The 18,463-nt window shown below is 39.7% G+C and overlaps 1 protein-coding gene and 1 long non-coding RNA gene across 12 annotated transcripts in view; both read left to right on the top strand.

Moving 5' to 3' along the window:
* Positions 1-17,440, top strand: part of LOC120097099 (uncharacterized) — a 78,104-nt gene extending 60,664 nt beyond the window's left edge. For all 4 annotated transcript variants that reach the window (XR_005494339.2, XR_010058098.1, XR_010058099.1 and 1 more), the window contains one exon: positions 13,701-17,440. This is a non-coding gene — a long non-coding RNA (uncharacterized LOC120097099). The remainder of the gene's footprint in view (positions 1-13,700) is intronic.
* Fhit (fragile histidine triad diadenosine triphosphatase) overlaps positions 1-18,463 on the top strand; it is a 1,507,501-nt gene that overhangs the window by 868,022 nt on the left and 621,016 nt on the right.

Consider the following 18,463-nt stretch of genomic DNA (forward strand, 5'->3'; position numbering starts at 1 on the left):
TGGCAAGCATAGAAAAAGTTGGGCATAGGATTGAGAAAACAAAGTGGTGGTAATCAGATACTGATTTACTGTTTCTGACTCTGCTTCGTCATTGTGCAGAGTCCTGAAGGGAACTCACATATGCCCTTCTACCTCCATATTCAGAGAAACACACCTTCAACTTTAATTGCAAATGTCTCTTTGCCTGTGGACTTTTTGTAGAGTCTTTAGTGATGATTTACATTTCTTTAAGACTATTATGTGTTTAGATGTAGTAAGCATAGATCTATGTAATAAGCTCCCCGGCCTTAACTGATGTGAAGGAACAACTGAATTCAGGGAACTAAACTTTTAAATAAAAACCCTAAATATCCTCCTAAAAGATTTGCAGAGTGAAGAAGCCACAGCCGAGCATAAACTGACATGTTTGCGTTTAAAATCAAACCAGAGGTGTCAAAACCCATCTGTTTAGTCACTGTTTTGAGTGAATGATTGGCAGCTTTCAGAATCTCCTCTTTCTTTCAGGAAGAGGAGGATTGTGAACTTTAATTGTATTCCTTTATGGTTGGAAGTCTGCAACCCTTCAGGGGAACCTTAGGACATAACTTTAGTAACTGTACTGCCAAGGGATGGCCTCCCTTGCAATTCCTCTGTGCCTGGTTTGCACAAGGCTCTGGAAACAAGAGTGTTGGAGCGAGGCTCTGCAAATGCATCTGGTGGGAAGCGCGGTGTAGTTAATTTCAGTCTTAGGAGTTTTGATTCACAGCTGTTAGAAGTGGGGATTCCATTCTTGTCAATGTTGGCTGCAAATATTTCCTCCTAGCAGATGGAGTTCTTCTTGCAGAGGAAGGGAACCGAATTCAAGAGGGTAAATGCGAGTAAAGAGCCGGTTTGGGTACAGATTGGCACAGGTCCCTCTGACACCATTCTGAGGTGTTGAGAGCTGATGTCAACAAAAGGCTTGTGAGGGGGGAATGCATGTGAAGGTACAATTCCCAGAGGTTCCTGCTGTGTGGGAAAGTGGTATTTTCTATGGGATGTTAGATGAAAACTGGAAAAGAAAGTAATTTCATTTAGGCAGTTCCCTGTATTTTTTATATGGATCAGGAATACAGTAGTGAAAGCCAATGAAATCAAAATGAGAATTGGTTTTGCATGCTGATATCCAAATTTGAAAAGAAAGAGGAGGAGGAGGAGGGCAGAGGAAGAAGGGACCAAAAGGAAGAAGGAAGGAAGGTAGGTAGAAAGGAAGTTTCATTGAAATCCAAAGGAAAATATCAAAACCAAAGTGCAAAATAGTTTTCTTTTCATATTTGAATGCATACATTTATATATATTTTATTTTTTTTTTCTATGGCTAGCTCACCTACTTTATTCCTATGCCAAAACTTCCCTATACTGGACTTCTAAAGAGGAGCATTTGGTTGAAGTAGTTATGCCATTACATTTTTTCATTCAACACACCCATTGAACGAACATAAGAAGGACTTTGAGATAGACTTCAAAGTATAAAAATAGCTTTTTAAGGTAAATGAACATAAATGTGCTCTTCAACATAAATTCAATCCTGATACACTTGCCAGCCACAGAGCTGAAGCTATGGAGCTGATGTTGCAATGAACATCTTAACCTTCTGAAACCAGGAATGTTATTGAATGACACACATGTTAGAAGTCACATCTGGAGCACTTGTTTCTCCTACATCGTGCTCTGAGCAGAAAATATATGCAACCTCCAAAGCCAAATTAGATGCGACCAGAATGCCTACCCTGACATTAGAAATTCTTTTTGAGCCTTGGCTTGGTGTCAGCCAGCAATTTCTGGTCATGATTTTCCCTGTGATGAAATAAGGAATGCCATTACTTGATCCAACTATCAATTCATATACTTTAAGCTTACAGTTGATCACTGATATGTATAGTTTAATTCCATTCAAACTGTTGTGTGTGGTATTGGGACATACTACCTATCATTCATTCTTTTTTTTTTTTTTTTTTTGGTTTTTGGCATTTTTTTTTATTTTTATTTTTTTTTTATTTTTTTTTATTTATTTATTTATTTATTTATTTTATTAACTTGAGTATTTCTTATATACATTTCGAGTGTTATTCCCTTTCCCTGTTTCCGGGCAAACATCCCCCTCCCCCCTCCCCTTCCTTATGGGTGTTCCCCTCCCAACCCTCCCACCATTGCCGCCCTCCCCCCATAGACTAGTTCACTGGGGGTTCAGTCTTAGCAGGACCCAGGGCTTCCCCTTCCACTGGTGCTCTTACTAGGATATTCATTGCTACCTATGGGGTCAGAGTCCAGGGTCAGTCCATGTATAGTCTTTAGGTAGTGGCTTAGTCCCTGGAAGCTCTGGTTGCTTGGCATTGTTGTACTTTTGGGGTCTCGAGCCCCTTTAAGCTCTTCCAGTTCTTTCTCTGATTCCTTCAATAGGGGACCTATTCTCGGTTCAGTGGTTTGCTGCTGGCATTCGCCTCTGTATTTGCTGTATTCTGGCTGTGTCTCTCAGGAGCGATCTACATCCGGCTCCTGTCGGTCTGCACTTCTTTGCTTCATCCATCTAGTCCAATTGGGTGGCTGTATATGTATGGGCCAAATGTGGGACAGGCTCTGAATGGGTGTTCCTTCAGTCTCTGTTTTAATCTTTGCCTCTCCCTTCCCTGCCAAGGGTATTCTTTTTCCTCATTTAAAGAAGGAGTGAAGCATTCACATTTTGATCATCCGTCTTGAGTTTCGTTTGTTCAAGGGATCTAGGGTAATTCAAGCATTTGGGCTAATAGCCACTTATCAATGAGTGCATACCATGTATGTCTTTCTGTGATTGGGTTAGTTCACTCAGGATGATATTTTCCAGTTCCAACCATTTGCCTACGAATTTCATAAACTCGTTGTTTTTGATAGCTGAGTAGTATTCCATTGTGTAGATGTACCACATTTTCTGTATCCATTCCTCTGTTGAAGGGCATCTGGGTTCTTTCCATTTTCTGGCTATTATAAATAAGGCTGCGATGAACATAGTGGAGCACGTGTCTCTTTTATATGTTGAGGCATCTTTTGGGTATATGCCCAAGAGAGGTATAGCTGGATCCTCAGGCAGTTCAATGTCCAATTTTCTGAGGAACCTCCAGACTGATTTCCAGAATGGTTTTACCAGTCTGCAATCCCACCAACAATGGAGGAGTGTTCCTCTTTCTCCACAACCTCGCCAGCATCTGCTGTCACCTGAGTTTTTGATCTTAGCCAATCGCACTGGTGTGAGGTGAAATCTCAGGGTTGTTTTGATTTGCATTTCCCTTATGACTAAAGATGTTGAACATTTCTTTAGGTGTTTCTCAGCCATTCGGCATTCCTCAGCTGTGAATTCTTTGTTTAGCTCTGAACCCCATTTTTTAATAGGGTTATTTGTTTCCCTGCGGTCTAACTTCTTGAGTTCTTTGTATATTTTGGATATAAGGCCTCTATCTGTTGTAGGGTTGGTAAAGATCTTTTCCCAATCTGTTGGTTGCCGTTTTGTCCTAACCACAGTGTCCTTTGCCTTACAGAAGCTTTGCAGTTTTATGAGATCCCATTTGTCAATTCTTGATCTTAGAGCATAAGCCATTGGTGTTTTGTTCAGGAAATTTTTTCCAGTGCCCATGTGTTCCAGATGCTTCCCTAGTTTTTCTTCTATTAGTTTGAGTGTGTCTGGTTTGATGTGGAGGTCCTTGATCCACTTCGACTTAAGCTTTGTACAGGGTGATAAGCATGGATCGATCTGCATTCTTCTACATGTTGACCTCCAGTTGAACCAGCACCATTTGCTGAAAATGCTATCTTTTTTCCATTGGATGGTTTTGGCTCCTTTGTCAAAAATCAAGTGACCATAGGTGTGTGGGTTCATTTCTGGGTCTTCAATTCTATTCCATTGGTCTATCTGTCTGTCTCTGTACCAATACCATGCAGTTTTTATCACTATTGCTCTGTAATACTGCTTGAGTTCAGGGATAGTGATTCCCCCTGAAGTCCTTTTATTGTTGAGGATAGCTTTAGCTATCCTGGGTTTTTTGTTATTCCAGATGAATTTGCAAATTGTTCTGTCTAACTCTTTGAAGAATTGGATTGGTATTTTGATGGGGATTGCATTGAATCTGTAGATTGCTTTTGGTAAAATGGCCATTTTTACTATATTAATCCTGCCAATCCATGAGCATGGGAGATCTTTCCATCTTCTGAGGTCTTCTTCAATTTCTTTCTTCAGTGACTTGAAGTTCTTATTGTACAGATCTTTTACTTGCTTGGTTAAAGTCACACCGAGGTACTTTATATTATTTGGGTCTATTATGAAGGGTGTCGTTTCCCTAATTTCTTTCTCGGCTTGTTTCTCTTTTGTATAGAGGAAGGCAACTGATTTATTTGAGTTAATTTTATACCCAGCCACTTTGCTGAAGTTGTTTATCAGCTTTAGTAGTTCTCTGGTGGAACTTTTGGGATCACTTAAATATACTATCATATCATCTGCAAATAGTGATATTTTGACCTCTTCTTTTCCGATCTGTATCCCTTTGATCTCCTTTTGTTGTCTGATTGCTCTGGCTAGAACTTCAAGAACTATATTGAATAAGTAGGGAGAGAGTGGGCAGCCTTGTCTAGTCCCTGATTTTAGTGGGATTGCTTCAAGTTTCTCTCCATTTAGTTTAATGTTAGCAACTGGTTTGCTGTATATGGCTTTTACTATGTTTAGGTATGGGCCTTGAATTCCTATTCTTTCCAGGACTTTTATCATGAAGGGGTGTTGAATTTTGTCAAATGCTTTCTCAGCATCTAATGAAATGATCACGTGGTTCTGTTCTTTCAGTTTGTTTATATAATGGATCACGTTGATGGTTTTCCGTATATTAAACCATCCCTGCATGCCTGGGATGAAGCCTACTTGATCATGGTGGATGATTGTTTTGATGTGCTCTTGAATTCGGTTTGCCAGAATTTTATTGAGTATTTTTGCGTCGATATTCATAAGGGAAATTGGTCTGAAGTTCTCTTTCTTTGTTGTGTCTTTGTGTGGTTTAGGTATAAGAGTAATTGTAGATTCGTAGAAGGAATTCGGTAGGGCTCCATCTGTTTCAATTTTGTGGAATAGTTTGGATAATATTGGTATGAGGTCTTCTATGAATGTTTGATAGAATTCTGCACTAAACCCATCTGGACCTGGGCTCTTTTTGGTTGGGAGACCTTTAATGACTGCTTCTATTTCCTTAGGAGTTATGGGGTTGTTTAACTGGTTTATCTGTTCCTGATTTAACTTTGATACCTGGTATCTGTCTAGGAAATTGTCCATTTCCTGAAGATTTTCAAATTTTGTTGAATATAGGTTTTTATAGTAAGATCTGATGATTTTTTGAATTTCCTCTGAATCTGTAGTTATGTCTCCCTTTTCATTTCTGATTTTGTTAATTTGGACGCACTCTCTGTGTCCTCTCGTAAGTCTGGCTAAGGGTTTATCTATCTTGTTGATTTTCTCAAAGAACCAACTTTTGGTCCTGTTGATTCTTTCTATGGTCCTTTTTGTTTCTACTTGGTTGATTTCAGCTCTGAGTTTGATTATTTCCTGCCTTCTACTCCTCCTGGGTGTATTTGCTTCTTTTTGTTCTAGAGCTTTTAGGTGTGCTGTCAAGCTGCTGACATATGCTCTTTCCTGTTTCTTTCTGCAGGCACTCAGCGCTATGAGTTTTCCTCTTAGCACAGCTTTCATTGTGTCCCATAAGTTTGAGTATGTTGTATCTTCATTTTCATTAAATTCTAAAAAGTTTTTAATTTCTTTCTTTATTTCTTCCTTGACCAGGTTATCATTGAGTAGAGCATTGTTCAATTTCCACGTATATGTGGGCATTCTTCCCTTATTGTTATTGAAGACCAGTTTTAGGCCGTGGTGGTCCGATAGCACGCATGGGATTATTTCTATCTTTCTGTACCTGTTGAGGCCCGTTTTTTGACCAATTATATGGTCAATTTTGGAGAAAGTACCATGAGGAGCTGAGAAGAAGGTATATCCTTTTGCTTTAGGATAGAATGTTCTATAAATATCCGTTAAGTCCATTTGGCTCATGACTTCTCTTAGTCTGTCGACATCACTGTTTAATTTCTGTTTCCATGATCTGTCCATTGATGAGAGTGGGGTGTTGAAATCTCCCACTATTATTGTGTGAGGTGCAATGTGTGTTTTGAGCTTTAGTAAGGTTTCTTTTACGTATGTAGGTGCCCTTGTATTTGGGGCATAGATATTTAGGATTGAGAGTTCATCTTGGTGGATTTTTCCTTTGATGAATATGAAGTGTCCTTCCTTATCTTTTTTGATGACTTTTAGTTGGAAATTGATTTTATTTGATATTAGAATGGCTACTCCAGCTTGCTTCTTCTGACCATTTGCTTGGAAAGTTGTTTTCCAGCCTTTCACTCTGAGGTAGTGTCTGTCTTTGTCTCTGAGGTGTGTTTCCTGTAGGCAGCAGAATGCAGGGTCCTCGTTGTGTATCCAGTTTGTTAATCTATGTCTTTTTATTGGGGAGTTGAGGCCATTGATATTGAGAGATATTAAGGAATAGTGATTATTGTTTCCCTTTATATTCTTATTTGGATGTGAGGTTATGTTTGTGTGCTTTCATTCTCTTTGTTTTGTTGCCAAGACGATTAGTTTCTTGCTTCTTCTAGGGTATAGCTTGCCTCCTTATGGTGGGCTTTACCATTTATTATCCTTTGTAGTGCTGGATTTGTAGAAAGATATTGTGTAAATTTGGTTTTGTCATGGAATATCTTGGTTTCTCCATCAATGTTAATTGAGAGTTTTGCTGGATACAGTAACCTGGGCTGGCATTTGTGTTCTCTTAGGGTCTGTATGACATCAGTCCAGGATCTTCTGGCCTTCATAGTTTCTGGCGAGAAGTCTGGTGTGATTCTGATAGGTCTCCCTTTATATGTTACTTGACCTTTTTCCCTTACTGCTTTTAATATTCTTTCTTTATTTTGTGCGTTTGGTGTTTTGACAATTATGTGACGGGAGGTGTTTCTTTTCTGGTCCAATCTATTTGGAGTTCTGTAGGCTTCTTGTATGCCTATGGGTATCTCTTTTTTTAGGTTAGGGAAGTTTTCTTCTATGATTTTGTTGAAGATATTTACTGGTCCTTTGAGCTGGGAGTCTTCACTCTCTTCTATACCTATTATCCTTAGGTTTGATCTTCTCATTGAGTCCTGGATTTCCTGTATGTTTTGGACCAGTAGCTTTTTCCGCTTTACATTATCTTTGACAGTTGAGTCAATGATTTCTATGGAATCTTCCGCTCCTGAGATTCTCTCTTCCATCTCTTGTATTCTGTTGGTGAAGCTTGTATCTACAGCTCCTTGTCTCTTCTTTTGGTTTTCTATATCCAGGGTTGTTTCCATGTGTTCTTTCTTGATTGCTTCTATTTCCATTTTTAATTCCTTCATCTGTTTGATTGTGTTTTCCTGGAATTCTTTCAGGGATTTTTGCCATTCCTCTCTGTAGGCCTCTACTTGTTTATTAACGATTTCCTGTGTTTCCCTAAGTGTGTTCATGTCTTTCTTGAAGTCCTCCAGCATCATGATCAAATATGATTTTGAAACTAGATCTTGCTTTTCTGGTGTGTTTGGATATTCCATGTTTGTTTTGGCGGGAGAATTGGGCTCCGATGATGGCATGCAGTCTTGGTTTCTGTTGCTTGGGTTCCTGCGCTTGCCTCTCGCCATCAGATTATCTCTAGTGTTACTTTGTTCTGCTATTTCTGACAGTGGCTAGACTGACCTATAAGCCTGTGTGTCAGGAGTGCTGTAGACCTGTTTTCCTCTCTTTCAGTCAGTTATGGGGACAGTGTGTTCTGCTTTCCGGCGTGTAGTTTTTCCTCTCTACAGGTCTTCAGCTGTTCTTGTGGGCCTGTGTCTTGAGTTCACCAGGCAGCTTTCTTGCAGCAGAAAATTTGGTCTTACCTGTGGTCCCGAGGCTCAGGTTCGCTCGTGGGTTGCTGCCCGGGGGCTCTCTGCAGCGGCAGCAACCAGGAAGACCTGTGCCGCCCCTTCCGGGAGCTTCAGTGCACCAGGGTTCCAGATGGTCTTTGGCTTTTTCCTCTGGCGTCCGAGATGTGTGTGCAGGGAGCAGTCTCTTCTGGTTTCCCAGGCTTGTCTGCCTCTCTGAAGGTTTAGCTCTCCCTCCCACGGGATTTGGGTGCAGAGAACTGTTTATCCGGTCTGTTTCTTTCAGGTTCCGGCGGCGGTCTATATTTTATATATATGCTTATATCATAGAACCATGTATGTGTGTATTAAAGCCAAGTGTACATATTCATAAATATATATAACATAAATTATAAATATAAATATGAGTTCATAGATAACAGGAGTGCAGTTTTTTGTTTGTTTCTTTGTTGTTATGAACCAGGTGGTAGCTTGTCCCATTCCTTGCTCTCTCCTCCTTCACACCACGTTCGGAAAGAAAGTGTTGTCTCCGTCAGAGAAAAGGAGGCATGGAAGGTGCAGCTCTTAGTGGTTTGCTGATGTTTGGGGCAGGTCCTGCTGACTCCTCCCCTGTTTCTGGCTTGTCTAGGGATTGAGATCAAGGCTGTACCTAGCTCATACTTCATGTGATAGGTCCAGCATATGCACTTGACGTCACAAGCCTCCCATATGTGTCATGTGTTACCTTGCTTACTGGAACTGTTCAAAGTCACAGTCTCATTCAGAAAATAGCATGTGCTATGTGTGTCTTCAGAACTTTCTGGAAGGCTTATATGTGATTGCCATGTTTTCTGAACTCAATTTCAGAAACCAACATGTGATGAAGGTGGTTCCTGTCATTTCAATGTGTAAGAAACAATTTTTATGTATTTGGGAATATAAGATCTTGCAGTCTAAATGTTTTGAATAATTTATGGAGACTGAGTTTGGTTGCACAGTTTCTTGGGTAAAATCATACATTGATGGTTTCTCCTGTGTAATATTAGGCAAGAATTTGGATAATGTTGGTTTGTTGAACAACTATATACTATTGCAATGGAATATATTGGAATTCTGGAAATTTCCGGTCATTACTCATTAATTCAGCATACATCTATGCTTTTCTCTCTAAAACCTTCTCTAGAAAATACATGTTATCTGCCTCCCAATGCTTCTTGGGAGTGACACTTCTCTCCAGGGATCTATGTAAATGGGAGAAAAAAAAACTATTTTGAAAACTTGTCTTACAAATGAGAAATTGGGTTTTTGAATTTTTTCTTAACAGGCTGGTGGAATTGCCTGGGCTTGACACTAATATGTGATTACATACTGCACACTAGACTGCAGTGCCTTTACAATGTCCCAAGTCTGGTTGTACAGAGTCCAGGAGTACAAACTGTCTTGTGTTTTAGATCTTTCAACATTGTAGACCCTCCTGGCTTGTTCTTTTCCATCTCTGAAATCTTGGAAATCAATCTCATGCCATCTCCAAGAAAGCCTCGACTGTGTTTCTTACATTTCAATATTCTCTCTCAGTATCATAACCTGGATTTATCAGAGACCATCATTGTCAGAGAATATTTCAATATTCTCTCTCAGTATCATAACCTGGATTTATCAGAGACCATCATTGTCAGAGAATATATACAGTGAATATTAGTAACTTGTCATCTATGGAAGCAACCTATAGGAGATGAGGGAAGTTTGTGGCATTTTTGCCATAGTTTGGAGGTATTTTTCTTGAGTTACACTTGTTTGTATGTATAGAACCAAAATGAACATAGGATCATACATGGCAAAGAGGAGCAGAGCCAGAACGACCGAGGCAGTTTTGTAGACACGCACTTGTCATCACAGCACTCAGAAGGCTTGGGCAGGAACTGTTCTACAAGTTACATTCCAAACAGGGCTGCAAGGTGACACCTACTCCCCAGCAATCAGTAAATAAATAGCCTTTTAAGGACTCGGAGTGGGGCGGGGATAATGGTTGCCTTAATTCTTTCTTCAAGTAGCAATTGTATGCACCCACAGGATTCAACATGATCTTATTGAAGCTTTGCAAAGGAGAAGCCTCTGGTAGACATAGCCAGGAAGCAGTGATACCACAAAGAACAGGCTTTCAACTTCTAGAAAAGGTCTTTGAATTATTAGTCTATTTAGATACTAAGCATGGCTTCAGCTGTTCAGTGAGAGAAAACCCGTAGACAATGTATGCATTGTGATCTTTGCATTCTTTCATAGACTGCTATTTGACAATATAAAACATCATTCTTTGTCACATTAATGTGTGCATGCATGTGTGTGTGCACACATGAGAGAGAGAGAGAGAGAGAGAGAGAGAGAGAGAGAGAGAGAGAGAGAGAGAAAGAGAGAGAGAGAGTCTATTATTGTACTTTCTAGCTACACCTCTACGTCTGACAGATGAGTTCCTGCAAGGGCCATTGAAGATACCCCTATGTTTGGTTTGACACAACGCAACTGCTGTGATGTGATTTCCTCTGAATTAATCTCTTCACCTTCACTGTAGTCTCTTGCCTCTCTCAGTGCTGTGGGCTTCTCTCCACATTTTCTGGGTTGCTAACTTACTGCCTGTCACTCTGTAATTCAGTGGTCTTCATCACAGCTGTCTGCAGTGCTGTACTCTACATGCACCATGATCACTGAGTCTGGGCAAGTGAGTTTCCAATTTTTGCTAACTTTATTTATCTTTACTAAGTATGTTTAACTTGGGGAACACATATTAGTTAGCAAGGATTTAGTTACTTTTCACAGCTGCATTGTTCCTTGCACACAAAATATAACAAATGGGATCTTGAAATTTCTAAGAAAACTTTCTTCTTCTTCTTCTTCTTTTTCTTCTTCTTCTTCTTCTTCTTCTTCTTCTTCTTCTTCTTCTTCTTCTTCTTCTTCTTCTTCTTCTTCTCCTCCTCCTCCTCCTCCTCCTCCTCCTCCTCCTCCTCCTCCTTCTCCTCCTCCTTCTCCTCCTCCTTCTCCTTCTCCTCCTCCTCCTCTCCTCCTCTTCTTCCTCCTCCCCTCTTCTTCCTCCCCCTCCTCTTCCTCCTCCTCTCCTTCTCCTTCTCTTCCTCCTTTCCCCCTCCCTCTCCCCCTCCTCCTCCCTACTCCTCTTCTGCCTCTCCTGTGTTGTCATTAGTGTGTATGTGTGCATGTATGTGTGTAGTAATGCTTTCTACACATATTCATGCTGCTTGTATATTTCAAACATGACTGTCTCCTTCTGCTTTTACATTGGCTTTTGGTACTGAACTGAAGTCCTTGGACTTTTCAGTAAGCACTTTTACCCCAAGACCCTCTAACAGTTTGACTTTTTAACCAGTTGTTTAGCCTAACCACATGTCTACTTTGTAACTGCCAAGGAGGAGAAATATTTGTCTGAAAGTTCCTTTGGGCCAGGGCTTTGTCCAGGCCTGAACTGGTTCATTTGCTTCTAAATTCTCCAAACATAAGCTCTCTGTGTTTGTCATATTGCAGGAGCAGTGACAAGCAGTCAGCTGGAAAGCAAACCGGCTTGGTTCTGAGTCTCAGAGTACACAGTGAAGCACAGCTTGCCACTGATGTCAAGCATGTGGGGAAAGCTCAGAGAGAATTTCTTTCTTCCATGATTGATGAAACTTGGTGATATGTGGAAAACGAGATTCCTGCTTGTCAGGGCCAACAGCTGTTGTTATCTGGGAAAAAAATAAGTATGAGAAAAAGCACACATCTTCTGTATGATCTGTCAGATTATATTCTAGGTCAAAATGAGTGTGTTTCATTGAGAAAAATATAATTAGCAATTTGACATATTCAAGACTGTTAACTACACCTTCAAGAGTGCTACCTTAAAAAAAAAAAACTTATACCAGAACTATTAAGGAGGACTAGAACACAAGTCACATAGAATTTAATTTTCCCAAAGGACACATTACAAAAGTAAAAGAAGATGGAGTTAAATTTAATGTATTCAATTTATTACATCTAATATACTTACTATGTAGCTAATATAAAGAGGTAATAAAATAGTTTGTGTTCTTTTTGACTGTGATGAGTCTTTGGAATCCAAGGTACCATGTAATGCTTTGGGTATGTGATTTGCAATAGCTAACAAAGGCAGAATGATGACATGTAGACAGTGGAACTGCTATCGAGTAGTATGTATTCTAGATACTTCTCAGGCCTAGTGAATTCTGTTCGAATCGCTAGGTTTGTTGACCAAAAGAGAAGTGAGAACTTGTCAAACTGTGAGCCTGGAGTGTCCACTCTTCTGACTGTTGTACTACTATTTCATCTGAAAGTTTGTTTATATTTTTGGTATAGTTCAAAGTTTTATGTCTGTCTTCTGAAGACATTCTGAATATTTTTTGCCGTTATATATTTTCAAGTATTTAAACCATAAAATTGCTGTTCTCTCATGACCTACACTCTGTTTCTGTACTAACCGTAAATTATCTTATGAGAATAACCTCATTTTGTTATTTTCTCTGTAAATATAACTTTAAAAGACTATAAACTCTAAATTTTATACATTTATACATTTTATTATTTATATAAAAATAGATTTAAGTACATATGTCTAAGTACATATGTGGTTTTGTCTATGCATATATGTCTCTATGAATGTGTGTGTGTGTGTGTGTGTGTGTGTGTGTGTGTGTGTGTATAGTCTTGGAGATGAAGTTCTTATTAATTGCCATCAAACGCCTGGCTAACCTGACTGTCCTGCCTCAGCTTCCCAAGCAGCAGGGGTTCTAGATATGTACAGCCTTGCCTGGCCATATTAGATAAGACTACAAACAAAACAGTTAGGGTATAATGAACTTTGATTAGTAGTTTTGATCATCCTTAAATGTGATGTTACTCTATCTAATAATTCTGTCAATCAAATCTGTATTTTTAAAAACAAAAGCCACATTGCTTAGGATTAGTTTCCTCTGTTTTTAGAAAAATAATTTTAAAATTTCTTAGTGTAATCACACAACTACTTGCGTTGGTAAAGAAAAGTAAACACAGACAGTTCAGTCAGCTCGCGTAATCAACTTAAAACTACATTTATTTGTGTGTGTGTGCGTGCGCGTGTGTACGTGTGTGTGTGTGTGTGTGTGTGTGTGTGTGTGTGTGTGTGTGTATCTGCCATGGCATGTGTGTTAAAGACACAGTACAACTTATAGGATTTGGTTTTCTCCTTTTTGCCTTATGAGTCATAGGTATCAAATTCAGGTCCTCAGGGTTGAGATGTGGCTGTAAGTTACCTTTACCTGCTGACCCAAATTACAATTTTTTTAAGTGAGACCTTAAAGTGAAATCTGAAATTTAAACACAGCTTACTTTCTGTCTTGAATCATGTATACCTTCATAGAGTTTGATTTCTGCAGACTTCGTTGCATTACTAAGTATTTTGAATTCTGATTTTTGTTCCTTTTAAAATCTCTCAACCTTGTTTGTCTTCAAAAAAATCGCTACAACCTTGAGGACAGTTAGCACACAGTTATTAGTGTTTGAATGGATGTACGGCAATTAGTAATTAGATGGATGTTAAGGCAACTTCTGCGTCTAAACCACTGTATATCCAGTCAAGACCGGCCCAGTGTAGCTGTGTAATTGGTACAAATTGCATAGAATCATGATGATAGGGAATTTATGTCAGAGGATATCTGTTTAGAACTATGAAATACTGGAGGAAATAGAAGTTGGACATGTAGTATAGATTTGTTACAATTCTTCTTTTCAAATTTCCCATAATTTAGAGAAATTCTACAACAAGTAAAGAAGCTCTTAACAATTAAATTGGTTGGAACTAAGAGAACACATCTTTTATTAGAAGAAACTGTACTGGCTGGAAAGCAATAGCCTTTTTCAAAGTTTCTAGGATAAGGTAAGTGTATCTCCTTCTTGGACTCCATTAGAAACATGGGATGTATGGTTTCTTGGGAGAAAAGCTGAATGGTTTATATCACAGAAGATACCTTTGTTTCCCCCTCTTGACTCATGGGAAAGTAAGAGGACAATTAAATTGATTTTAAATCACATTTAGCATTATGTATTGATTAGATACAAGTGCTCTGAAGCAAATGTCACATTGTTCGGCTCCAAAAAGCATCTCTATCGGATAACAGAAGCAATATGAGCTTTCATTTCTGTTAAGTAATTCAGCCGCTGTTATAAGTCATGAGAGTGAGGTCCACACGGCTAGTAAATGGCTCTCAAACCTTGTTATTGAAATGCAGCCTTCAATTCGGTTTATTAGCTTGTTCTTTATTCTCATTTATATTTTATTACCTTGGAACACAGTCATAGGATCCTGGAAATGGAGTTTTCTTTAAATAAATTGTTCCTAAGGTTTCTGAAGTCTTTTGTTAAATGATGTCTAGGAGCAGACGTACTGTCGGCCAAGCCAGGTTCTCAGATAAAGAAGGATAAAAATATTCATCTGAGTTGGCTGAGATAGGATTTCAGCTTCCCTGACTTTATTTCTGTCATCATCATTTGTGGGGAGTACATTCTTGGTTGTACTGGCGAGTCAAAGAATGGCATAGAGGGCTGGAGGTTGGATCTGTACAGCATTATGTTAGAAATGAAATGAATCTCCTCTATAGGGTTTCCTGGTGTCTGTCTGTTCAAGTTGGAAATCTTTCAGGAAGCTAGAATTGAAAGGCATATCCCACAAGAAGTGTACATGGACATCCATCCAAGCCTTTTGTGTTTATCAATGTGGCTATTCAAACCAGTTCCAGCTCATATCACCTTCTGGGGAGAATGATGCAACGGTTAAGCTTGGCTTTATCAGTTTCTGTTTTAGCTTGCTGTCTGTCTTACCACTCAGCATTTTTATCAATCAGTTTTGTTCTCTAATGATACCATATAACCACATTGCCCTTCAGTGCAAATACTGTAGACTAACATGTCACATAACTAGGCCCAGTGTTCAGTCATCTAGCATGTTGCAAACTCAACATCACTTGTGTTTAAAGCATGTGCATGTGGCGGCTAGGCTGTCTGAATTCTGATAGTACATTTAGTAGCCCAGAGGTCATAGATAATCCTCTGAACGTTGCTGAGCCTGTCTACTCATGTCTACAACAGGGTGACAGAAGAGCATGTTTCCCGGGCCATGTGTGGATACCAGCTGAGTAAGCGCATATAATGTACCTAACAGGTAGTCAGCAGTTAATAAACCGTAAGAAAAGAACTCAGTGGCAGCAGCTTGGCTATACACTTCCTTTGTTAAACTATTACTCATGTTTATTCTTGCGGTATAAAGAATTGTTGAGAAGGGACAAGTATATACAGAATACTTTCAACATACTGTGAGAATCATAAGCTATGCTATTTTTGAGGGCTATTTCTGTACTAATGAATCAGGAGCATAGAAGTCACCACTCAGGCCTACCACCCAGGATAGTCAGGCATCAGGGGAAGGTGATGGAAATGGTTTGGGATTTACCACCTAAAACATGGGGGAGCCTCTGTCCCTCATCCCAAGGTGATTGACATGACCATGGGGTAGATGGATATGCATATAGATGTTTAAAGTAGAATATGTAAAATCCCAGGAAACAGGGAACTTGTTTCAGACCATATGCATGGGTTTTGCCTGTATCTGCCTATGGAAAGAAAGAGAAATTGGGAAGCTAAAATAAGTAGCCGCTAGCTACTCTGGCCAGTCAGTAAAGGAGATGGTTCTGGGCAGGATGGATGGGCAATACACGGAAAGGCCTAGAAAGGTAGAATTTGTCACGTGTGTGGCTCCAGAGTGGCTTGAGCAGCAGATAGGCAAAGGGGGCCAGGTCTCATATGAATAGGAAGCCTGAGGAATTTTCAGAGTTGTGGTCACTGCTGTACACAGGAAGCTGAAGTCTGGGTGTCATTCAGATGACTGTGGGATGTGAACAAGAATGGGTGTCCAATCATCAGCTTCTAGCACCTACAGCATTTTCTTCCTGATTTCCAAAGCATTCTGAACTATGATGTTTCTTTAGGCTAAAGCCATAAGTAGTTGACTCTTGGCTGTAGGTGATAAGACATCATTATAGCGGGTATAACTAAGATTGTGCAATCCAGCTCTGTGGACATCTAAACCAAAATTGGTATTGACGTGTTTCCAATTTTTTGCTTCTGTAAAGAACACAGCAGCACACGAATCTTGTACATATATCTTTCAGGCACTTGTTCAATTACTTCCTTAGGACAAATTTCCAGCAGTGGCTTTAGTGTTTTAGAACTATGGGAAAATATATAGCATCTCGGGAGGGTTCGAATACCTAACATCATGGTAGATAAAGAGTTACTGAATTTGACGGAGGAGCTGAAAGTGCAGATGTAGAAACGGAGCATGCAGTGAGCAGTCATGCCTGGGTAGACACGCGAGTCTAATTTTTCTCTTTGGACTTCTTTACGCCACTGCTTCTCCTCACTGGTTGCTGTAAGAGTCAACCGGATGAGTCTCTAAGATAGACAGAGTGTTTGTCTCTATTGACAAGTGCTTGACTGTCACAGCAAATGATGAGAGGCCCTAGGGAGCCATCACCACCCACTTGAGAGAGATCCACGAAGGGTTTATGACCCGTTTGAATCCTGATTGAGCATCTCTGTCTTGACCCCAAGGGAACCAATTGTGTGGAATACTTGCTCTGTCAGTCTGAACGATGTGCTTAGAATTTCTGAGAAAACTCGGAGCCTGGTTATTTGTACAACATAAAGAAAATTATCAAGAAGACCGGGAAATGGAAATATTTCCTCTATTCTAAGCCATGCTGGATAAATGCCTCCATTATACCAACAGAACCAGTATTTTAGATGTTAGCTTATAGCATTCAGCTGTAAGTAATTATTTGGACAGTAGATTTTAAGGTTTTTTTATGTCAAATAAAAGGATTTTATTTCTTTTTGTGCCTTGTTGATAATAACTCCATTTGCTTATGATATAGCATGTACATATTTTTAAAGACAAGTATTGTTCACTAGTACATCTAAAGCACAAGTTTCTCCAGTCTTCTGGGTTACTGAAATTGTGTCTGTGGAGGAAAAAACAATGCTCAAGAGATAGGACAAACCTCAGCCATAGAGAAGAACCTATGAGCAGGCCTTTTTGAAAAGCCTGTTGCTCCTTACTCAGATACTATTGAGCAAAGTCAGACATGCAAATGACTGCCAACGTTCTTCACTGTCTGTAGCAAGCTAGCCACCTACTTCCTGTGCATCTCAATCACTTTCTAACCTTATGAATGTGACACAGTTACCTAGCACTGGAGCTAACAGCTAGACCGGCATCCTGACCACAGGTTATAGCCCTGTTAGGATGAGCAAAAATCAATGTCCACTATTTGCCCATAGATGTATGGCCATGTTAGATTAGCTGTGATGGAGGTTGCAGGAGGCTGCTTTGCTATTTTCCAAAATAATGGCTAGAATTCCCAGCTAGAGAACAATAAATACACACACATATAGGGGGGTGGGAGGAAAACGGAGAGGGAGAGGGAAAGGGAGAGGGAGAGGCAAAGAGAAGAGGAGGGAGAGGGAGAGGGGGAAGGAGAGGGGAGGGAGAGGGAGAGGCAAAGGGAAGAGGAGGGAGAAGGAGAGGGGGAAGGAGAGGGGAGGGAGAGGGAGAGGGAGAGGCAAAGGGAAGAGGAGGGAGAGGGAGAGGGAGAGGGGGAAGGAGAGGGGAGGGAGAGGGAGTCATTAAATATTAAAACGGTTTGCAAAATTAAAAGAAAAAGATTGTACTAAACTTGTGTATAAGTAGTTGCATGGAATGTCAGTACCACTCTTTGAACAGTATATTCTAATTTGAAAGAAACAACTATTTGTCATGATTCTTGTCCTTGAGTGGGCATTTACCAAATTACATTCATATGAAATTCAAAAGGCTTTATAGTAAGGGACAGTAATTTTCCTGGGCTGCTTTTAAAGTTGGTGAGGTAAAAGAATTACACCAAGCAGATAACAGATGGATTCTTCCATTGTGCACTGATGTTCTGAATTAACTAATTACGCAATAGTTATTTGTCCAGTGTCACATTATAATTTGAAAATTAAAGGTATTGTCTTCTATTTCTGATTCCAATGGGTAATACTAACTCCATTAAACAAACAAACAAACAAATAAACTATTATCTGGGTGTGGGAAATTGCCCCTGCAAAACACCCTGGAAAATTACAACACAGCTTTGATTTGGTGTAAGTCCTGGAGAGTAGGTAAAACCCAAGCGGAAGTGACCCAGTGATTGTTGGGACTCTCTGTGAGCTGCTCTCAACTTCTACCTGAGAATTTTGTTTTTGTACTTACAAAGCCAGACTGGTTTCTTCCTGATCTTAACTGGCCAATTATTTAAAGTTTTACACGATGTAATTTGTGTGTGTGTGTGTGTGTGTGTGTGTGTGTGTATTTCTGTGTGTGTGTGTGTGTATTTGTGTTTCTGTGTGTGTGTATGTATGTGTGTTTCTGTGTGTGTGTATGTGTGTTTCTGTGAGTGTGTGTTTCTGTGTGTGTGTATGTGTGTTTCTGTGTGTT

This window comes from Rattus norvegicus, chromosome 15 (assembly GCF_036323735.1).
Source record: "Rattus norvegicus strain BN/NHsdMcwi chromosome 15, GRCr8, whole genome shotgun sequence".
Lineage (NCBI taxonomy): Eukaryota > Metazoa > Chordata > Mammalia > Rodentia > Muridae > Rattus > Rattus norvegicus.